The sequence below is a fragment of the Pristis pectinata genome, chromosome 9, assembly GCF_009764475.1.
Source record: "Pristis pectinata isolate sPriPec2 chromosome 9, sPriPec2.1.pri, whole genome shotgun sequence".
NCBI lineage: Eukaryota > Metazoa > Chordata > Chondrichthyes > Rhinopristiformes > Pristidae > Pristis > Pristis pectinata.
In genome coordinates, this window is record NC_067413.1 from 15,260,230 (window position 1) to 15,285,297 (window position 25,068).

The 25,068-nt window shown below is 41.0% G+C and overlaps 1 protein-coding gene across 5 annotated transcripts in view; it reads right to left on the reverse strand.

The window, feature by feature from the left end:
- Positions 1 to 25,068, reverse strand: part of arhgap28 (Rho GTPase activating protein 28) — a 182,307-nt gene that overhangs the window by 122,621 nt on the left and 34,618 nt on the right. For 2 of the 5 annotated variants that reach the window (XM_052023585.1, XM_052023586.1), the window contains one exon: positions 23,916 to 24,054. The exons of the other annotated variants lie outside the window; for them this stretch is intronic. The gene's annotated coding sequence lies outside the window, so the exon portion shown is untranslated. The remainder of the gene's footprint in view (positions 1 to 23,915; positions 24,055 to 25,068) is intronic. 5 annotated transcript variants of the gene reach the window in all.

Genomic DNA, 25,068 nt, shown 5'->3' on the forward strand with positions numbered 1-25,068 from the left:
ACACTGCAAGTAATCTTAGCACTGTCATTGTAGGACAACTGCATTGGCTGACCCAACTGAGTAAATGAACTTTCAACCATTTCCCCAATCATTGATGATCACATTAAAAAATAACCACATAGGGAGATTGGACATTGTTGCACACAGCTATGGTTAAATGGTTAAGACAACCAATCAGATGCAGCACAATATTAGCAGTTAGGGAAGACAGATACCACATGAGAGAATAAAAAAGAATTAACAGTGATAGGCAACCAGGAATATCAGAAACAGGAACAGCAGCATGACCAGAAAAAAGTAAAGAATTAAATATGCCTGGGTCAATAATAGGTCAACTGGGAGATTAAACATTCTTACTGCACCAGACAACTAGAAACATCAAACAAGTGCATTAGATTCTCAAGGAGATCAGCAAAACAAATGTTTCACCAACAGCCAAAGTAATTTTTGCCACCAGAGCGCGGATGTCTGTTATCATGGGGAGGCCTACAAGTGGTGATGTTCTGGCCCCATTATTCACTAGTTGTATCTTTCTTCAGCAGTTGCTCCACACAGCATTGTGTAGTCTCACTCCTGGAGAGACTGAACAGCCAGCAGCCAGAGGGAGGATAGCAAAGGAACTGAAGGGAAAGAACACCATTAGAGGCAGTTAGGAATAAGGGGACAGAGGTACAGAGACAACATTATCATGCATGTGACAGGAAACGATGGTACGGTGTACAATAGTGCAATTAAGTAATTTCCCCACTGCACAGACCATAAGTGTCCAAATTAAAGTAGCCTCACCTGGACATGTTTCCTGAATTAAACTGAAATCTAACTTCTGCATATTTTTGCACAGATTTGTTCTTGAGACAGGAGAGGAGACAAAAAAAATTGAAATAGATCCCAAACTTTCAGAACATCACACAGGTCAGTACCAGAGCATAGAAAGTAGAGATGGACTGGATAACTTCATAACTTACACATTGCTTTACTTCCTCGTGACTTCCTCATCTTTGTACAGTGATTATTATTCAGTAGGATTCAGGAAATAAACAGGTACTTGCATCCACATATTATTTCATTTCCAAATTGCAAATTGACTCATTCATTTGCAATCTTTCTTAAAGTACATCAAGAACACAAGTAGCATTAACAGTTTAGAGTGACTGGCCCTTCAGTGCCTCCTGCTCTTCCCCACTCAACTGCCCATACATACTGTATGTAGGAACACACTAATTCTGTATTAATTTCCAAGGTATTCTTCTCCACCTAGTGGTTAGCATCATACCTGAAGTTTTAATCCACGTCACTAACCATACTGACCATCTGCGTGACACTTACAAACAATCTCTCTTCCTCATCTACAAACTGCAATCTGTTAAAAGTTCAAACCACACACATATTCATCACAAAATAAGAACAAACATAGAACAGTACAACACAATACAGGCCTTTCAGCCCACAATGTTGTGCCGACCTTTAAACCTCACCTAAGACTATCTATCCACTTCCTCCCACATATCCCTCTATTTTAAATTCCTCCATATGTTTATCTAGCAATCTCTTGAATTTGACCAATGTACCTGCCTCCACCACCGCCCCAGGTAGCACGTTCCATGTCCCAACTACTCTCTGGGTAAAAAAAACCTCCCTCTGATATCTCCCCTGAACTTCCCACCCATTACTTTAAAGCCATGCCCTCTTGTATTGAGCATTGGTGACCTGGGAAAGAGGCACTGGCCTCTATCTCTTCCTCTTAATATTTTGTACACCTCTATCATGTCTCCTCTTATCATCCTCCTCTCCAAAGAGTAATTGCCATGCATTCTCCTCATAATCCATACTCTGTAAACCAGGCAGCATCCTGGTAAATCTCCTCTGCACCCTCTCCAACGCTTCCACATCTGTCCTATAATGAGGCGACCAGAACTGGACACAGTACTCTAAGTGTGGTCTAACCAGAGTTTTATAGAACTGCATCATTACCTCGCGGCTCTTAAACCCGATCCCTCAACTTATGAAAGCGAACACCCTATAAGGTTCCTTAACTACCCTATCTGCCTGTGTGGCAACTTTCAGGGATCTGTGGATATGGATCCCCAAATCCCTCTGCTCCTCCACACTACCAAGAATCCTGCCATTAACTTTGTGCTCTGCCCTGGAGTTTGTCCTTCCAAAGTGCACCATCTCACACTTCTCCGGATTGAACTCCATCCGCCACTTCTCAGCCCAGCTCTGCATCTTCTCAATGTTCCTGTGCAATCTTCGACAATCCTCTACACTATCCACAACACCACCAACCTTTGTGTCATCTGCAAACTTGCCAACCCATTCTTCTACCCCCTCACCCAAGTCATTAATAAAAATCACGAAACGCAGAGATCCCAGAACTGATCCTTGTGGGACACCACTAGTCACAGCCCTCCAATCTGAATACACTCCCTCCACCACAACCCTCTACTTTCTACAGGCAAGCCAATTCTGAATCCACATGGCCAAGCTTCCCTGGATCCCATGCCCTCTAACCTTCTGAAGAAGCCTACCATGTGGAACCTTGTCAAATGCCTTACTAAAATCCATGTAGACAACATCTACTGCACTACCATCATCAATCTGTCTGGTCACCTCCTCAAAGAACACTATCAGGCTTGTGAGACATGATCTACCCTTCACAAAGCCATGCTGGCTGTCCCTGATCAGACCATGATTCTCTAAATGCCCATAGATCCAATCTCTAAGAATCCTTTCCAACAGCTTGCCCACCACAGACATAAGGCTCACTGGTCTATAATTCCCTGGACTATCCCTACTACCTTTTTTGAATAAGGGGACAACATTTGCCACCCTCCGATCCTCCGCTACTATTCCCATGGACAACGAGGACTCAAAGATCCTAGCCAAAGGCTCAGCAATCTCCTCCCTTGCCTCGCGGAGCAGCCTGGGGAATTTTCCGTCAGGCGCCAGGGACTTATCTGTCCTAATATTTTCTAGCAGCTCCAACACATCCTCTCTCTTGATATCAAGATGCTCTAGAACATTAACCTTAGCAACATTGTCTTCAGCGTCATCAAGGCCCCTCTCCTTGGTGAATACTGAAGTATTCATTGAGGACCTCACCCACTTCCACAACTTCCAGGCACATCTTCCCACCTGTATCCCTAATCAGTCAAATTGTTCAAATTGACTCTATTCAAATTGATCTGCACTGACATCCCACATCCCTTATGCATTTGTTTTGATATCCTCACTTCCAAGATTTTCAACTGTTTTGCCTTATTTAGCTCTGGCGTCTCCACAAAACCAAGCTCCATGCTCCACTAACCTGTGTCACTCCTTCTTCTCTGTTCTACCTACACTTGAAGTATGAAAATTATTAGCCCCTCAAGCCAGTTTCACTACATGATACAGTTTTGACTTTTCCAACTCCCTCCCAATATACATCATCTTGTATCATTTCTTCATTTGGGTTAGTGAAAAGTAATCAATCTCTGAGATAAAAATTAATAATCGACATATCTACAGATGTTTGGAGAAGATTTGACAACACTTCAATTACCCTCTGCACGCAGAAGAATTTCCTAACTGCAGTCCTGGACCATCCCCTCCTCCTCAACAAGGTATGTTTCTATCTATCCTATCCATAATACCCTGAAAACGTCAATGAAATCAAGGGAATACAACCACAGCTGGTATAATCTATCCATGTAATTTAATCCTTGAAGTTGAGGTATGATCCTAGTAGTCCTGATTACAGGGTCTCGACCTGAAACAGTGACCGTCCCTTCACCTCCACAGATACTGCTTGGCCCGTTGAGTTTTTCCAGCAGTTTATTTTTTTTTGCTATGATTCTAGCAAACCTCCATCCCTAGGTAGAAAACTTCAAACATTCACAATTCTCTGGGTGAAGAAACCTTTAAATACATATCCAAAGAACTGAACTTCAGTCACCCACAGCAGAGCAGTCAACAGGCTTTGAGTGGGAAATCGTCCAATCTTTTTCTCTCTGATTGGGAATACAGTTGTCAATGAGAAAATCAAAAAATTAGTTAAGCGAACTCAATGAAGTGAAACTACACAAATAAAGACTTTATTACCTTCTGCAGTAACTGCATTTTTTTTCCTTGCAGCACAACATCCTTAGCAATACTTTCTTACCCAGCAACTCATCCCAAAGTACCCAAAACCAATCTCAGTTGTGAATTATATCTGATAAATCATTTCCCTTGCTGAAAGAAGACATTGCAGCGATTTCCTGGAATGGATAGCTCTGAAACAGGCTAAACACCGCAAAAGTCTTCCACTTAGTAGCTTGCTTCCAGTCTGAGATTTGAACATGCCAAAATATTTCTTAATGTGAAACTTATGTTCCATACACCATTATTCAACTTCAACCAAAATAGGATGAAACATATGCGATCTGTTATTACCAGGACTTTATTCTTCAAAGGTATTTTCTTGAAAACAATAGTTAAACTTCTGATTTTATAAAACATTTGCTTCGCAATTATGCACATTATTAGTCCTAACTTGCAGATACATGTTTGAAATATATCCTGTGAAAGATGTTCCATATTCAATGTTTCACCATTTTTTGTGTGATGAGTAAATGATGGCTTGTACAATAGTTGTTAACCCTTGAAATCAAGCAATTGTCCAGCAGAACTACTGAAAAAAAATACAATTCCAGATTACACAAAGGGCAAAGGAACAAGTATGATGCAGTTAAGGATGAAACAGTAAATAGAGAATTTTACAAAAATATTGTTTATCAAATCACCTAAAAATATTCATGCATAACAATTTTTAGAACTTTTTACTGAAATCATTTATTGCATCCAGAACAAAACAAAAATATTTCATGGAGGAAATTCAGAGAAACTTAAAGATTTCAGCATGAAAGGAGGCTATTCAGCCCATTAAGTCCATGCTGGCTCTATGCAAGGGAAATCCATCTGGTCTCACTCCCCCTCCCCCCACCCTCTTCCTGCAGCCCTGAAGTTTCTTTCTCTCAAGTACTTATCCGATTGCCTTTGGAATGCCAGAATTGAATCTGTCTCCAAAGCCTACCTTGGTAGTGTATTCCAGACTCCAACTATTTCCTAAATCAAGAAGTATTTCCTCACATCCCTTTCAGTTCTTTCGCCAACTTTCATCATTCTATTTTAGTTAGTTCTTGACCCACCCACCAATAGGAGTATTTTTTTTCTATCTACCGGGACTAAATCCATCATGATTTTAAATACTTCTTAACCTCCTCTATTCCATACAGAAGCACCCCTCTCCAACCATGTTTCTGTAGTTTATCTACATTACTCAAGTCCCTCATCCCAGGAATCACTCTAGTAAAACTCTTCTGCACTCACCCAAATGCATTAACATCCTTGCCCAAAGTTTGGTGCCCAGAACAACTCATCACTTGACTGCTGGAGAAACTACTAATTGATTTACAGAACTAGATATCCAAAGGATTGTAGAACAGGGAAGATGAATGAACATCTAACTTAAGCGTAACTATATACTGATGGCTAAGTTAAATGCATTCAGAATTAGGTTGGAGAAAGTCCACACACAACCATGAGGAAACAATTATGAATGGCTGAGTACCATTTAGCAAAAACTCAATTGGGATCTAGTTGTCAGAAGGAATTACTTATTAATTCATCTTCTTTCAATTCCACAGCACTAACTTGTATTAAATCACTCCTTTTGAAACTGCATGAACATCCTGGTTATGAAATCCCTCCTTGATTTCCAATTCTGGCCTGATTTAACATTCCCAATTTTAAAATTGCTCCATCATGGTGACCATACATTCAGCTACCCAGGTCCTGGAGCTACAGACTGAAACCTCTCCTCCCCTTCCTCCATCTCTCGCCTCCTTTGCAATGCTCTTTAAATCCTACTCTTTTGACCAATCATGTGATTACCCATCATAGAACATTACAGCACAGTATAGGCCCTTCTGCCCATAATGTTGTGCCGACATTTTAACCTGCTCTAAGATCTATCTAACCCTTCCGTCCCACATAGCCCTCTATCATTCATGTGTCTAAGAGTTTCTGAAGTGTCACCAATGTATCTGCCCCCACAACCTCTGCCTGCACCCACCACTCTGTGTGTTTAAAAAAAAACTTACCCCTGACATCCCCCTTATACCTTCCTCCAATCACCTTAAAATTATGTCCCCTTGTGTTAGCCATTGTCGCCCTGGGAAAAAGTCTCTGACTGTCCACTTGATCTATGCCTCTTATCATCTTGTGCACCCCTATCAAGTTACCTCTCATCCTCCTTCTCTCCAAAGAGGAAAGCCCTAGCTCACTCAACCTATCCTCATAAGACATGATCTCCAATCCAGGCAGCATCCTGATAAAATCAACTTATTTCACATGGTATCAACATACCTAAAAGGTAGCTCACAGAAGTAGTATTTTGAAAAGGTGTTGTACCAATGCAAATAGTTTATAGATAAGATTTAGCATGTGATAAGAGAATTGTTCAATGCCTTAAAATATTTTTGAATATATTTCAAATAAATTGAGCATGTGTGACATCATTAGAAGTGCATCTGGAGTTGAGACCTGACTGACTCCCAAAATCAATCTACTGAGGCTCCCACTTTTGCTTTCTCTGTTGGGCACGTTAAATCTTGATTTCAGGCCTGAACTGTATTTCCACCAAAGTGAATTAAAATCACTCTGCCACAGGAATACAACTATAATGTCTCCATTCAAGACTGGGAGAAATGGGAGAGCTACCAGTCACTTGCAGCATTTCAATAAAAAGAGACAATAACCTTTTCTAAAAAGAATGAAACAAAAATAGATGTAAGCCTTCAAACAGGTGATTTGATTTGAAGGTTTATTTTGGGCAAAAAATCTTTATGTTGCATGTAAAGATAAAGCAACACTCCAAGAAATGCTTTCTCAATACACCAAGGAATGACAAATGTCCCAACATTCTAAAGTATAACAAATGATAGGCACCCATCAATTCCGCTATGGAGTTGCCTCGTTATTAACAGCAGCTTTTAAGCAGTTGAACAAAAGTAAATACAAGAATAGCTAAGCTATGCTCTTCCAAATATACCCAAGTAGTCAGCCACTATGCAGCTGCCTCTGGAATATTGGTTCATTCCATCTTTAGTGTCAGATCTTAGTGCAGTTGATTAAGGACTCAAATAATGGGATAAAGATAGAAAGAAAGGGGATGTTTGGTCAGAGGTCAGTGGACATCAATCACAGGAAGAGGCAAGGCAATAGAAGAGAGAGAACATTATTTATGTTTCCTTGACATGTCAGATTTTACACAAGGCAAAGAGGGAATCACAGGTAGTGCAAAGGGGATGATTAATTGGCACAGAAGATCTTTGCAGTCTCAGGGTTATGCCTCAGTCACACACTCTGAGCTGTACTTCCCAAACTCCTGCCTGGCTTCTATAGTTCCTTGTTGTGTTATATTCACTGTGTGTCAAATTAACCATGCCACACATCATGACTTACCCAAGCTGTTTACAGTGCTGCTGTCCATTCCAATGTATCCACCAGTGGCCAATACACTCATAATTTTGAACAGAAAATCAAGTTCTACTAATCATTTTTGGCACTGCTAATAAAATTTTGAAACCTTCCCATTTACTACACACAATAATTCCAATCTAACCTGCAATCAATACCTTTTCATCTTCATGGTTATGACCTTGCACCTTATGGTCTACCTGCACTGCACTTTCTCAGTTGCTGTGACACTTTATTCTGCATTGTTTTACCTTGTACCACCTCAATGCACTGTGTAATGAATTGATCTGTATGAACAGCATGCAAGATGTTTTTCACTGTACCTCAGTACAAGTGACAATGATAAACCAATTCCAAATTCCAAAGCACTGGATATTTCCTATCTATCAGTTTTAAAGTGCAACTGCATCATTAATCAAGGAAAGGAAAACTTACATAAAAACACAAGGACCATCTTCCCTGGGTTGTCCCATCTCAGTGAGGGGAGATAAGATTTTGGGAGGAAGCAGCAGCAGACACCTTAACCAAAGGCCAAAACAAAACTCCTGAATACTGGAAGTTGGAAATAAAAAATAAACACCACTCTAAATCTTATACCACCCATGCACTACGGCTGCAGTGTGACAATTTACAAGATACTGTACATTGCCTTTAATTCTTCTCACTTTTGCTGACAGCACCTCCATGCCACAACTCAACCTCCAAAGAAGCCAAAGGTAGTTGGGTACATAGAAATATCAGCACCTACAGGTTCCATCCTGACATGGAAGTGTATCACCACTCCACCTTCATTGGGTTTAAATCTTGGAACTCCCTACATTGTGGGACTGTAGTAGTTCAAAAAGGCAGCTCACCACCAAACTTTTCAAAGGGAAAGTAGAGATGGTCAACATATTCAGGCCTTGCCAGTGACACCTACAGAATGTAAAATGAATAAAAAAGACCCCACAGCTCAAAGTTATATTCTACATTAATTGTTGTTAAAACTTTAGTAATGTTCCATACCTATACATTCATCTGTCAGCTAATTCACTTTAAGGCTGAAAAGTTACATTTTTTCATTCTCTCAGAGTTTCTTGGGATTCATCCTGTGTTAGATACTGCAGTGATTCAAGCTTTCAAACGTCTCTCTCCTTTCTCAGTCAGAGGGGTAGATGCTTATTCAAGGATTGCATGATCAGAGTGCTAGAAAGTGAGATCATGATCTCTGGCGAATTATATTCTACATGGTTCACTATTTCATTGTTTATTGCTGCTTTGCATTAGTTTGAGGTGTTTCTCATTGAACCTAAAAGTCACCTGGATCTCCTTATGTTTCATCTGTGGTTATTTCAGTCACATTCAATCCTACCTACATGCAACACTTTACACCTCTCTAGATTGAATTTCATCTGCTATCAAACTCCATTTAAATACTTTCTCCATTTCAATTTGAGCTGGCTCTACCCGCTCCACTGACCTTCCTCATTTGCACATACATATTTGACCAACATACACCAAGGTTATGAACCCAGTTAAGTTCTAAAGAAATAAAACAGTGGCAGTCCTCTCATCAGGCCCTGACGCACAGCTTAGTACTGCCACAACTTGGTCGCAATGACCACCCAGCCAGTTTCTTATCCAATTTCCACAAGTTTAATTAATAACCTTTAATGCAGAACTTTTAACAAAAATCTTGTTAAAAGTTCCAATATGCTACGTCACTGGGTTTACCACAGTCCATTTAACTTGCCACTTCCTCAAAAGTCAAAGCATTCGCTCAGTCTGAACCTTCCCCCGACTTCATGAAGACTGACTGTTGTCAACAAGCTGATCCTCAATTTTAATTCACCAACAAATAATATTCACTTCATTACACACTTTTAATGTGCATTCCTATTGAGCTTAGCTGCTCCTGTGTTTTAATAGTAAACATTGCTCCCATGTTCTTCACTTTACTGAAAGGTCAGCAATATGAAACATTAATTTTGTGCTCGATCCACAAATGCTGCCTGACCTGCTGAGTATTTCCAACATTTCCTGCCTTTATTACACTGTTTTTAGTGCCGAGTTTTTGAAATCCTCAGACCGAGTCCCAATGATTTGCACCCATGTACAGCTGAGTAAATGTTTTCACCCACGTAGCTCTGCCTTGTTAAATATTAATCCTCAGCCTTGCTCTCACTAGTATTGTCCTGCTGTGTATATCACAATAATTTCTGTAGACAAAGTCAGAACATGTGATGCAATGGTTTCCTTGAAAAGACAATATATAAAAAAAACAGTGCATTAAATGCACACTTCCCCAGAAATATCGAGCATTTATAAAGCCTTTTCTTTAAGCCACAGTCTGGCTTATCCAATGCACAGCTTATGAAGTAACATATGCTAAATGCCCTAAATTTAAACCTACCACTTAAATTAATATTAAACACAAAGTAACAGCTTTATGTTACCTCCTTCCTAGTTTTAATATTAAATAAACACGCTTTAGTAACTGACAAAGTTATTATTCAAGATATTGATCAAATGAAGTTTAGTTGAAAGTGCAGTCACGTACATCTCTGAAGAAATATCCTTTAGAACTAATTTTAATGAATTATCTGCCACGTTAAGCCATTTTCCACGTGAACATTAGGCACAAAGAACGTTTCTATCAAGTTTCTGCAAGGCTGCCAGTGACGTAGTCAGGTTATCTGAATGTGACGCAACCTTTCCTGAGCTGATGTTTGAAATGTAATCCAGTTGTGTAAGTGCTACAAAGGTGATGGCATTTAGACTTTGAACACTCAAGTTCCCGCAACAGTGGTTTCTACAACCAATCAGCTGTTGCTTCATCTGCAAAATGGATACTGAAAGGGGAGAGGGGGAGGGGGGGATTCAAGATTTGCTTTATTGTCATTTCTCTGAGTACTTACATACACAAAAAAATGAAATACTGTTTCTCACCAGCTCGTATCAGTGCAACAAACAGTGATAAATATCTAAAATAGTCTATAAAAACATCTCTAAAACAAAACTAAAAACATATCAACACCACATATTCATATCTGTTAAAGTGCGTTTATGTATTAATAAGCGCTTATTCAGCTCAAGATGAAGTTCAACGTATCAGGTAACTATCAAACTGTTTCTGTATTGATGTGAGTACGTACGTGTGTGTGGAGGGAGAGCTTGTCGGTGGAAGGGGACGGGGACACAGTCCGTGTATGATCCTGACTGTGGGAAAAAGCTGTTCAACATCCTACTAGATCTAGAGCAGATGCTCCTATATCTCTTCCCCAACGGCAGGAGGGAAAACAGGTCGTGAGAAGGGTGATGAAATTTCTTAATGATGGCCGTAGCTCTGCATTGCTGATAGATCTCCATCAAAAAGGGGAGAGGGGCACCAATGATCCTGCTAGCTGTCTTCACCCTCCTATTGAGCTGCTGTTGTTCGTAGGCCTTGCAGCTACCAAACCAGGAGGTGAGGCAGTAGGTCAGGATGCTTTCAATGGTGCCCCTGTAAAAAAGTGATGAGATATGGTATAGGGAGGCCTGCCTTTCTGAGTCTCCGGAGGGGGTAAAGCCGCTGCTGGGCTTTTTTAATGATGGCTGCAGTGTTAATAGTGGAGATCAGATCATCTGCTAAGTGGACCCCCAGGAACTTAATGTTGCTAACCTTCTCCACAGCAGCACCATCAATAGTCAGCGGTGTATGATCATGCTTGCCAGCCCTCCTAAAATCAATCACCATCTCCTTTGTTTTGTCCACATTGAGGGCGAGATTGTGGAATCTACACTATGCTGTTAGCTGCTCCACCTCCATCCTATATGCAGACTCATCATTGTCACTGATGAGACCCACCACTGTTGTGTCATCAGCGAATTTAATGATGTAGTTGGTGCTGAATCTAGCAATGCAGTCGTGTGTGAGCAGGCTAAACAATAAAGAGGAAAAGAGGGAGAGGAAATATGTAAGAAAAGTGAAGCATGATACCAGGCCATTAAACATGCAAGGGTAACTGGACACGAGGGACCTTAGAGAACAGAAAAAGGAAATAAACCTCCCTTTAATCTATCAGATTAAAGGATTTGGAAATTAGTAGTACCAGAACTGAAAGTTTACATTAAGTGTCATTTCAGATACATTGAAAACAGAGAATCAGAGAGTGGATTTAGAAAAAAGACTAAGAAAACAAAACAAAAAAATTCACAATATTAAAAATCTCCAACAACAGGTAGAATCTGGTAGATTAAGATGCTGTACATGCAAGATTATTTTTTACCATACAGTTCATCAGCACTAATTAAGAATTTACACATTGTCGAGAGAATCTCTAATAACTAATCTATAGTTAGTTAAATGTGAAATCCTGAAACAGTTTCAAAACAAGCAGCTTGCATCTCTGCAAACCATCTCTAACTTTCTGTGGCAAGCTTTGCTCATATTTATAGTACTAGTACAGTAACTTTAGATCATCAATGTATTTCAATGGTGAGAAAGATAGCTTTGTAAAAAAAACTCAGTAAAAGAGGGGCTAAACACTGAATAGCAACAGCAAATGGCAGAAATATTCAGCGGGTCAGGCAGTATCAATGGAGATAGAAACAGAATCAGATCATCAATAAAACCACATTGACCAGAAATGTTAACTCTCTTTCTCTCTCCACAAATGCTGAGTATTTCTAGTGTATTTTATTTTTATTTCAGAGTTCCAGCATCCAGAAAATTTTGCTTTTAGACACAGTAAATTCCCATATTTCATTTCATACCTGTTCCTCCCCATATACTGTGGAATTTTACATAAGTAACATTGAGTGTTTTTATTAGTTTGGCAACAAAGTGTGAACTATGGATTGGGAAGAAATTAAAGTTAATATTCTAATATTTCAGAGAGAATGGGATAAAAGGAAAAATTGGGCAAGGTCAGGTAAAGTATTCAATATTTTCCACATTATTAAATGGTATTCTAATTAATATTATAGTTAACAACACTATTCTGCCATCAGAGAGCTGTAGTACTGTAACATCGCTGATTTCAATATGATGTGACACAAGAACTTCAAAGTGGCTAACTTTTGGCAAACACCAGTTCCTTTGTCCTTCCCCTGGACTGAAGGACAAAAGGTAAATCAAAGGAAAAGCTGAAATGTACTTGGCAAATCATTCCATAACTTGCAGGGCACAGGTCCCTTGGAAAGCAATATTCCTTATCTTGCTTTTATTCTCAAATGTAACTAACTTCCAAAAAGAAAGCAAAGGAAGGATGGAAGGTGGGAACTTGAAATAATATTCAGTTATGTGAAGGCAAATATAAATCATTTGTATACATTTTAGTAAAAAATAGTTAACTTCACTCAATGTATTTACTTTTGAATTCTAAACGATAAACAGCTTTTGTGAGTGGTGTTGAAAGGGAAGCTTCCTCAATAGACTTGTCTAGGAGGTAAAAAGGCTTTCAAGATGTGTCAGTAAATCCCACCAAAACTGACCTTCAGAAGATTGAGGCTCACTATGCCATGGAGTCCCTGAGCTACAGACAGGTGATTAATGGCAGTAGTGATCGACCTGGTTGAATGCGACAAGGAAGTTATGTCACTGTGCAAGGTGACTTAATAGATTCCATTGTATCTGTGCTGTTTCTAGTAACTCAAGCTATCAATAGTGAACAATAATCTCTGGGAATATTGAGAAATGAACCTCCACAGCTCTCCTTCTCCTGCTTGTTTTCCTGCAGATACCAGACTTCTTTACTTCCTCAGTATAGTTGAGGCAAGCAACTTTTCCCATGTCTTAATTATCTCCATAACGATTTGCTGTACCTAAAATGATTCAGGGTCTTGATCCAAAACATCATATAACCCTCTGCCTCCACAGAAGCTGCTCGACTCACGGAGATCTTCCAGCAGTTTATTTTTTGCTCCAGATTCTAGCATCTACAATTTTGTCTCTATGTCACAGCAATTTTGTTTTTAGAGAAAATAGTTTTACAAACACCTTTACTTTGATATGTTGCTCCTTTAATCCATTGCCATGGCAATGTTTGCAGTTCCTTCTTGCTGAAGCAGGCCTTTCAATTAACTTTGGTTTTGCATGGCATTCTCTTTCATTGTCCGCCAGAGCACAATAAGCCAAGATCATTAACAAAGGTCAAGTGGCTCACATCCAGTTTATTAAACTGGCTCATTTGCATGATTACTAAGTTTTCCACTAGTTTCTGCCAAAACCAAATTGCAAGTCTAAATCTGCAAGGTACCCTTACTGTGGCACTACAATAACATTTTACATCTACAGTGCATTTTTAATCTGGTGAAGGATCATAAGGAAGAATGATTATAACTGAGGAACAGCAAGTATTAGGGGAGGTCACTGAAAGTCTAACAAGGACCAAGTTTGAGGACGCTTTAGAAAACAGTCAGAAAGGTAGGGCAAAAGTTCCAATGTATAAATTGAAGAGAACTGCTGGGTAACAAAAGCTTGAGTGCAATGCAGTCAAATGAAAAGAACCTGTTGGCACGGAGGACTGGAAGATGTTCCCGAGGCCAGGAAAGGCATGCAGGAGTCTCAAAAGCAAGACTAAGGATTTTGAAACATTGCCGGAGAAGGCAGTTTGAGAACCAACTGTCTTGCACACTTAGGAAGTTATGAAGCACATTTTCATTGACCACAGGGAGAAGCAGTATCAGAATAGAAAGAGACAGGCTTAATCACAGTCAGGAAATGAGCTTTGGAACTCAATCAAAGCTAAAGCAGAACAAAGTTACATCAACACAAAGACAATGCAAACCTCCTGAGTTTTAATTCATAACAGCCAGCTTGTATCCATAGTGATTTCAGTGTTAATACTTGCAGGAACTTCCCATGTCATCACCCTCCTCCTGCTGCTCACCCCCCACCCCCATGCTGATCCAATTTTAAGTGGTTGGTTGAGGGATTCCCCCTGAAATAACCAAGATGCACAAAAAAGTTTTACACAGTGACGTATAGGAAGTGCTGACGTCTTTGGAGCCTTTCATGAGCAATATATTCAAGCAGTTACCTGCAGTGTATTATTCTGCTACTAAAGAAGAAGAGCATTTAAGTTGCCCCATAACTTTTAAGCCAGAACACGTGGTTGCTACACTTCAATACTGGCCAGGGTTCAGATGTGATTTGCTCAGGGAATTTAGAAGTCTGTCTTTTTGGGTTGCACCTCAGAACTACCAAGCATCTTTATACATCATTTATACTTGCTTCCATTCTGTAGCCTCCCCCACCTTACTTCGCTCCCTTGAGTATAGGGCTCTCTGCAATTGTAATAATATGCTAAGGTACCATTTAGGCACCCAGCCTATAATACCACAGATTTAGGGAAGATCAATTCTGTATCATTCAAAACAGAGATGATGTCTGAAACCAATGGTGTTCAACAGATATTTCTCCTCACCCATTTCCTTCTTCCCTTTCTAAAGACTTTAGTGCATTCCCATTGGCTCCCTCTTCCCCACAATTAGTGCAGGCAAGGGATCAATCACACCTTACTGATTTATGCGGCTTCATTACTGGATGAACTTCCAGAGCAACTGAGAGACCATAGAAACAAACCCAAGCCTAGACTTCAATGATGTCCAGGGAAACCAGCAGCATCGTCATGGCGATGAAGGCCCACAATGAGGATGGTGTTTTGGGTAGAGTCACGTGGGTTTAAAGTTGGTATTCAAAAAATCTGCTTTTCTAAAGCACCTTCATTGTTTTCAGACTTCCTAAAGCTGCCCAAGTTCAGACCACAATCATCCTTGAAGCCATTGTCTTCAGTCCCCACTAAAAATTAGCAGAATGAATTAAACATCCCAAGTTGCTCTTTTGAGATCTTCTACAGAAAACTTTTTCATTCAAAGTAATAATGCTCCTTATATTCTACAAATGATAAGTATGCTAAAGTGAACAGAGTAAAAATCTACTCAGGTCAAAATAAAGTACTAACCTCTTTCTTATGGTTTCAGATACATGCTAAACACTGCTTGGGATACATTCTGAATATCGAAGAGATGACAAAGAAAATTGATGAAGGCAGAGTGGTAGATGTGGTTTATGTGGAGTTCAGCAAGACTTCTAACAAAGTCCCACAAGATAGGCTAGTCCAGAAAGTTAGGGCACATGGGATCCAAGGTTAGGGCAGCCATGGCCACATGAAGCTCCTGGATGCAGCCATTTAGTTCCCCTCCCCATTCCCACACTGACCTGTCTGTCCTCTGCCTCCTCCACTGCCAGGGTGAGGCCAAATGCAAACTGGAGGAACAGCAGCTCTTATTGCACCTGAGTAGTCTACACACCAATGGCATGAACATTCTCCATTTTCAGGTAACCTGCTCTCTCTCTCCCCTCCTGGTCTACCCACTTCTTCCTGCCCATACCCAGCCCCCAACCCCAGTGCCCTCTCACAGTTTCTTTCCCCTCCTCCATCTGCCCATCACCCACATACTCCTCCCACTGGGTCCCCTCCCCACCCTCCACGGTTCCCATCTGCCCTGCCCGCCCCCACCATTTGGTTCCACGCTCCACCTTCCTTTCCCATCAGATTCCATCTGCAGCCCTTTGTCCCCTCCACCTCTCACCTCCCAGCCTCTGTCACTATTTCCACCCTTCCCTCCTCCATCTGCCTACCACCCCTCCACACCTGGATCCACCTATCGTTCGTCAGCTCTTGCCCCACCCCTTCCCCTCACCTCTATACTGGCCACCTCCCCCCTACTCTTTCAGTTTGATGAAGGGTCTCGACCTGAAATGTTAACTGGTCATTTCCCTCTGCAGATGCTGCCTGACCTGCTGAGTTCCTCCAGCAGTTTGCTGGAGCAGTTGCTTTGCTCCAAAACTGGCTTGGTGACAGGAGGCAGAGAACAGTGGTTGAGGGGTGTTTTTCTGACTGGAAGTCTGAAACCAGTAGGGTACAGCAGGGATCGGTGCTAGGACCATTGCCGTGCATCATATATAAATAAATGAAAATGTCTGCAGCCTGACCAGTAAAGTTGCTGATGACACAAAGATTGCTGAAGTTGTAGACAGTGAGGATGGTTGGATCAGTTGGAAAGTTGGGCAGAGCAGTGACAAATGGAATTTAGATACAAGAGATGCCGTGGATGCTGGAATCTGGAACAACGCATACAAAGTGCTGGAGGAACTCAGCAGGTCAGGCAGCATCTATGGAGGGAAATGAATTAATCCAGAAACGTGTGAGGTAATGCATTTCAGGAGATCAAGAACTAATAGGATAAACACAGTACATAGCAAGGACCTCAGGATTGTTGATGTACAGAGACACCTTGGGGTGCAAGTTCGTAGATCCTGGAAAATGGTGACAAAGGTGGATAGGGTAGTGAAGAAAGCATTTGGTATACTTGCCTTCATAGGCTGAGGCATTGAGTATAAGAGTTGGGATTGTTATACTGCTGTGGCACAAAATATTGGTCAGACTGCACTTGGAGTATTGTGTACAGTTCTGGTCACCACACTACACAAAGAATGTGGTAGCAATAGAAGGAGTGCAGAAGAGATTCACAAGGATGTTGCCGGAAATGGAGAGCTTTACTTATTAGGAGAGATTGGGGAAGATACGGTAGCATAGTTTCCTCCGGGTGCTCCAGTTTCCTCCCACATTCCAAAGACGTACGGGTTAGGAAGTTGTGGGCATGCTATGTTGGTGCCAGAAGCGCGGCGACACTTGCGGGCTACCCCCAGAACACTCTACGCAAAAGATGCATTTCAGTATGTTTCAATGTACACGTGACTAATAAAGATATCTTATCTTAGATTGGATAGGCTAGGCTGGAGTGTAGAAGGCTTATGGGTGACTTGATAGATGTTTATAAAATTGAGGGCCATAGACATGTGAGATGGGAAACAATTAAAGAAGATCTGAGGGGCAAGTTTTTCCCCCACACAGAGTGGCGGTTAGCTGGAACAAGCTGTCAGAGACAGCAGTGGAGGCAGATACAGCATTTATAAGGCATTAGGACAGGTACTTGAATAGGAGGGGAGTAGAGGAATATGGGCCTAATGGGGGCAAATGGGATTCGCATAGATAGGCATCATGGTTGGAATGAACTAGTTGGGCTGAAGGGCCTGAGCTGTAAAACTGTGACTCTATTGCTCCACTCCTATAGCCCAATGTTATTGTAACATTCCCTTCACACATATTATTCTACTTGATCCTTATGTGGATATTGCATCATTTTGTAAAACCTCCCTCCAGAAAGGTTAAATCAAGCTATAAATTAAATTTGAGCTGGATTGACAAGGTACTTTACAACTTGAAAAATAAGGATTTTATGGTCTCCATTTCATTGAGATGACTCATTGAAGGGTTTCGTTCAATACAGCTGCCGACAATTCATTTAGCTGACCAAGCATTGTAAAAATAACTAGAAACCCCACACAGCAGTGACTCTTCATCATGCAGAAACAAAAGAAATGAAACTACAGAAACTAAAACTTTTAACAAAATACACAATTCACTTTGAGTTATTCCTAAAACTTCACATATATTTCAAAACCATTTCTTTTTAAGAGTAATCTCTTTTCTTCTTCTTTCCACCTTTCACCCCAGTAGCACCGATCTCTGGTGGTTCCCAAACTAGTGTTTTAGCTGTGTCCCACTTGAGAATGATTTGTATTTTCTGTGTCCAACAATGAGCACTGCCCCAAAAGACTTTCCCAATGCCCTCATTCTCCACACTAATTCTAATTGAGTAAAAGCTATATGCTTTTCTAATTGCACCTTCCCCACTTTAACTTCAATGTTCTCCCCCCCACCCCCACCGGAGAAACTACACAACACCGAATGATAGTCCATGACTTAGAGGGTCACCCATGCAGTGCCCACAGAATAACCAGCTATGCCTCTAATATGATGGACAAGAACTTATTATGAATCAGAAATGTAGAACTCAAATTCAACCATAATACTAAAGGTCAAAAAGAAATTGGCCATCAGTGTCTGGGCCTAAATCAGGAATTTTGCTAAAGCTAATAATGGTCTTAACTCTCGCTTAAGGCCTGCCAACCACTGTCATCACACCTTCTCCCTGTCCACCCACTCACACCCACCGCTGTGCCCTAAGACTGATTTACCCCAAGACAGCTTTGTACTAGCTGAACTCAGAAAGAACAGGTCTATACACAGCCTGAAGGATAGTCATTGGCTGTCAAAGGGATCACAGCGGTCCATAGCTGAAAACATATACCTACCAGAATACAGACCTACTAGCAGAAGGGGTGCACCAGTAGACCTCACTCTCAAAGCATTGTGCTATATTGCTGACCACCACTTCCCTCTGATCACCAATGCTACTTCCTTCCAAGCACTGCTACCTTCCAATCCTGCTTTTCCCCTCACTACCCTGCATACAGCCCCTTCCACGACTTGCCCAAAGGCCTTTACCAGCCTGATCTTCCATTCCCCTTTACCAGCAGGCTGACTTTTCACCTGCCCCATTTCAGCCCATACTGCCCAAGTAAGGCACAAATCTCCTCCATTCTCTGACCACTAATGTCAGCCAACTGCAAATTCATGCCATCTGAGGGATCCAGCCAAATTTCTGACCGAGCCAACTACTGTAGGGCAAGGGCTTCTCACAGTGTACAGGATTCCGGCTGCATAGATGTCTACCTTCTCACACTATGACTAAACCTGGCTGAAGAATCCTCAAGATAAATCCCAATGAGAATTTTTTTTTCTGCTTCTTCAGTTGCAGGCAATTTGGAGTCTGCCTGTGGAAGCTCATTGAGAACAACATCCTATTTGCAGTTTTCAAAGTTGGTGGTAGAGTGGACAGTGAAGAAAGGTTGTCTAAGGTTACAACAGGATATTGATGAACCAGGGAAGTGGACAAAAGATTGGCAGATGGGATTTAACTCAGAGAAGTGTGAAGTGATGCATTTTGGGAGGTTAAACCAGGGCAGGACTTACACAATGAATGGCAGAGCCCTGGGATGTGTTGTGGAACAGAGAAACCTTGGGGTAGAAGTGCAAAGTTCCCTGAAAGTGGTAAAACAGGAAGACAGGGTGGTAAGGAGTATGGCGTGCTTGCTTTCATTGGCTGAAGCAGAGTATAAGAGTTGGGTTGTCATGTCACAGTTGTACAAAACATTGGTTAGGACACATTTGGAGTATTGTGTACAGTTCTGGTCACAACTCTTAGGAAGTTAGTGCCTAAGTTAGAGATAGTGCAGAAAAGATTCACAAGGGTGTTGCCTGGACTGGAAGGCTTAAGTTATAAGGAGAGGTTGGATAGGCAGGGTCCATTTTCCCTGGAGTGAGAGGTGACACGATAGAGGTATATAAAATTACGAGGGGCCTAGATAGGGTAGATAGCCAGCATTTCTTTACCATGTTGGGGGTGTATAAAGCTAGAGGCCACAGGTTTAGGGTGAGAGGGAGGAGATTTAAAGGGGATCAGAAAGGTACATCTTTCACAAGCAGTGTAGCTAGTACCTGGAATGAGCTGCCAGAGGAGGAGACAGAGACAGGAACAGTCAAAGGCAGTTACCTGGAGAGGTACTTGGATGAGCAGGGCATAGAGGGATATGGAATTAATGCAGGCAAGTGGGATTATTATAGATAGGAATGATGGTCAGCATAGATATAGTGGGCCGAAGGGCCTATTTCTATGCTGTACAACTCTATGCCTCTCTCGCATACATTGTACCCAAGCTCTTTAAAGTGATGCTGAATGGGTAAAATTAACTAAAATAATTTTTAAACTAAATTAACTAAAATAAAACTACCGGAAAATTAACTCAAGGGCATGAAACACTGATATCTTTCTCCAACCCCTTTCCACCCACATTATCACTGCTTTTAGTGGGCAAGATCACAAGCAATTAATAGGGGAAAGGGTGCTGATCCCAATGAAGGGGGACAGGGCCTGCTGAGAGAAATAAAGTACTGCAGATGCTGGAATATCTAGGTGAAAAACACAATGATGCTGGAGGAAATCAGCAGGCCAGGCAGCATCCATGGAGGAAAGCAGGCAGTCAACATTTTGGGTCAGGACCCCGCTCAGTCCCACCCAAAGCCCAGGAGACTAAGAACAAAACTGCTAAAAATTTGTATTGTCCCAGTACAAATACAACCATGGCCAAAAAATCCTTTGTGTATTTAGCTCCCAGAATTAGAAATGGACTTGATAACTTCAATCTTTGAAAGCAATCTTCCAGAAGTAAAATTGTGATTTTCTCTTAAACATTTCTGTGGCAACACACACAGAACTGGAGTCTATAATGGAAAACTACTGGAAAATTAACTCAATGGCATGAAACACTGATATCTTTCTCCAACCCCTTTCCACCCACATTATCACTGCTTTTAGTGGGCAAGATCACATGCAAGCATTAATTCCACCCACCACCCTTTGACAGTTATTAAAGAAATGCCCCCAGCATGGGATTGCCAGATGAAACAATCTTGCTTATCATGAGTCAGATAGGGTTTTAGCAAAATCTAGCAAAAACATTACTGACCAGTGGAAAAATCATGATTGCAACTAACACATACAAAGCAGTACTTTAACTCTGTGGATACCTAATCGCCAGTGGAGTAAATGTCTTTGATCTTATTCTCGTCACAAGCTGACAGATTTTGACCTCTATCGTTCCACTTAGGAAACCAGCTGACAGTTTGTCTGAGCGAATAGGTAGCCAATATCTCAAGTTCCCAGGGAGAGTGAAAGTCTCTCACACACACACACACACAGGCAGAGATCTAATGGGTGGCATAGTGGTGCTGCCTCATAACTCCAATGATCAGTGTTTGATCTCCACCTCAGGTCTGTCTACTTGAAGTTCATACATACTCCCCGAGACTGCATGGGTTTGCACCATGTGCTCCAGTTTTCTATCAGATCCCAAAGTCATGTTGGTGTCACGAACCAGCAACAAAGGAAACACACTGAGCATGATTCAGTGTTAAAAACTATTTTATTAATCACTACTTATGATAATACGAAAAATAAATCTTAGTATGTTAGAATTCAAAAATGTTAAACCTTGAACGTTAACCCCTAAAACTAAACTCTTCGTGTGTGTGTGTGGCAAAGTCCCAAACTCCAAGTTCAGGAATGGTTCTTAAAGTTCAGTTCCACAAGCCATAAGGTGAAACATGAGCAAGGGCTTCTTCAACAACCACCGTTGTCTGAAGATAAGACGTAGACGTAGAGAAACATAGAGAGAGTAAATACGAAATCCAAATGTTCCACGATGGAACCCAAACGACACTTCAGTGTTTACTCGGTAGTGACTTCCTCACCCCGAAAAGCATCCGAATCGTGGTCGTCCACACACACAAATACCTGTTTCCTTCTACAGGTCAGCAACAAAGTGAACTCCACCGGATTACTTCCAACTTCCATACATGGATTTCAGTGGCAGACACAGTTATTGTTTCCCATCCATCGACAGAGAAAACTAGCAGGCTGGTGTCTCTCTCTCTCTCTTCTTCTTCTGACTTCTTCAACAACGTCATTACGTCCTTTATCTTCTATTGACGTAAGCACGCCCCACACACACATACACACAGACTCTCTATCTTAAAGGGACTTTCACTGAGTCCGTAACATTGGTAGGTTAACTGGCTCCCATAATTTGCCCCGGCATAGCTGTCTGGCAGAAGAATTAAAGGGGAGTTGCTGGGCAAGATCACATGGAAGAGAAGCAAGCAAGGGAATGGGTCTGAGGGGGAATGGTCTGAGAGCCAGCATAGACACTGTGGGCCAACTAAGTCATAAGATATGAATAAACAAGAAAACAAAGACTTGCACATATACATTGGAGACACAAGAGACTGCAGGTGTTGGAACCTGGAGCAGCTTGTTTGTTGCACTTATACACTGCGTGATATCCGCCCAACCAGCTCAGCAGAAACTGGGCTGGTGAGAAGTGCAACAATGGCTAACACAAGCGGACATAATTTTAAGGTGATTGGAGGAAGGTATAAGGGGGATGTCAGGGGTAAGTTTTTTTTAAACACACAGAGTGGTGGGTGCGTGGAACGCACTGCTGGCAGAGGTTATGGGGGCAGATACATTAGGGATATTTAAGATACTCTTAGATAGACACGTGAATGATAGAAAAATAGGGGGCTATGTGGGAGGGAAGGTTTAGAAAGATCTTAGAGCAGGATAAAATGTCGGCACAACATTGTGGGCCGAAGGGCCTGTACTGTGCTGTAGTGTTCCATGTTCTAAGTTAAGAATGGGAAGTTTACCCTCAGCTACAGTGATATTCCCACCATCTCCAACATTACTCTGAAAGGCATTTGGAAGAAGCACAACTAAAAAGTCTCATGAATTTATGCAAATTTAGGTCTCCAAAATGCAATGGGACTCTGCTGGGAATTTAAACAGAATCTAGAAGGGAGATTTCCCCATCAAACTGACGTACCCTCAACTATGCACTCCTTCCCCCATTTCTCCTCACCCACTCCACTTCTAAACAACCCTTGACTTCTTTCTAACTGCTTGAGATTCCTGCAAACATTAATTATTATTTCAGACTGGGGTGTTTGTTATCACTACAATAGACCTTCAACAGAATAATGTTGTTCAAGCAGAACAAATACATACTTAAAGATCTGCACACTCAGACTAAACAAGGCCAAAAGTGATTGATAGTCACTTCATGTGAAACCAAGAGGTAAAGTTTTCTCTACAAGCTCTGCAGTGGAAAGAACAACGGGCTCGTAATACGAGGAAAGGGGGAGATCGGTGCTACCATAATGCTTTAGAATAAATAAAAACATTGAGAATTGGGGGAGAATACAATAGTAGATAATCTGAAAAATGAGTTTCTCAAAGTTAGTCAAATTCTCTCCAAAGTACAGGCTTGATAGGCAGAATTCTATATTTTGGTGTCAAAGAAATGGAAGAACAAAACAAGATGAATGAAGTTAAACAAGTCAGTCTGCAGTGCAAGAGAGCATTTAGCTTTAAAAAGGACTCAACAGGAGGTATTGTTAATATGGAAAAATCTGGATAGCTTTCCCCATATCCCAGTAAATTATTTTCCTTCGAGGATCTATCCAGTTCCCTTCTGAAAACTTTAACTGCTTCCACCATCCATACTGGGAGCAAGTTCCAGTTTTTAAACATCTACTGTGACTTTAGATGGGAGACGTCCCATCTCAAAGACATCTCTAGAATTCCCCAACTGAAGGTAGATGGTAAATCAAACAAGGGGTGTTTGAAGGTTAAGTTGCAGTTCAAGAAAACTTTATAGAAAGACAACTCCTCCCTCCTCAGTCACAATTAACAGTTAATTATTATTTTCCTTCCACAGATAATCTACAGACCGAATGTAAAATCTTCCCTTGCCACAATGAAAATCATTTAAACAAAAACATGCAAGTAGAAGGTGCGGAGGATGGGTTGGCTAAAGCTTAAACTTCTACTTTTAAAAAAAGAAATTTCTTTTAAAGACTTACGCAGTCCAGAGAACTTTAACAGCGGTCTTAGTGCATCTGCTCCACAAAAACCACTAATCCTGCACACTGCGATATCTCTGTGGAGTCACAAGGTCTCCCAATAGAACAAGACTGTCTTGCTTTGAGACATTTCTCTGAGCTAACAAAACAGAAAGATATTAAGTTTCCTGTCTTGGAGATCAAACCATGTACAACACAGCTACTATTTAAAGAACTGATAATCGGAGGACAAATTCTTTTAGATCCCTTTTTCCAATTACGCATAGCTATTTATCTTGTTCATTTTCGCAACAAATCAATTCATTGAACTAAACTGTTCAGTTAAGCATACCTCCTCTTTAATCCAGCGGTCATACCCTGTAACAACTGAGAGATTAAACCAGTAACACTGTTCCTTTTCAAATTGACAAGACATTTTTATGTCCAGCTCCCTTCTATTCTAAAACTGCTGCAAAGTTTGTGTCCATCACAGCATTTGAGGTTTTTCATTTTCTTTTGATGGTGTATATAGCAATGCACCTTAAGTCATTTTATACTAACAAACATGCATGGAAATTGAAATAAAATAGATATGAATTTCACAAAAATGTTTTGGAAAATGTCTTTGTTTAAAGAAGATACACAAGGCCACACATCAGTTCTACCAAGGACATGACACCATGCATCAAAGTGATTTACATAATTATGTGCGAGTCTTTCCTTCTTAAACAAGACAATCATTTCCTTATTTTAATCTCATTAGATGTTTTTTGCTGTGTGTTAACTCCGAAAAGCAAACACACAAAGCTCTCCCCCAAAGCAAATGCCTCAACTTTTGATTCCTGATTGTGCATGCTTAAAACCAGCTTTGAGAACGATGACCATCTCTGCAATAATTGTCCTCTGGTTTTCTCTCAAATGGCCCAAATGAAGCTGGGGAATTCAATTTCAAATATGCCACTTGAGATTCAAGGTTGATGTCATGAGACCCAGTTATACATCTTAACTTTGGACTTTTCCAGTGTAGGACGTTCTATCACTTAAAATGGTTGAGAAAACTAGCATGCGTTTAACAAAAGGGTGGAAAGATACGCTGTTGAGGTTAGATAACGAGGGAGGCATGGCTAAAGCATGGAGGGGGGCAGTTTCCTCTGGTTCCTCACAGCTCCAGCAA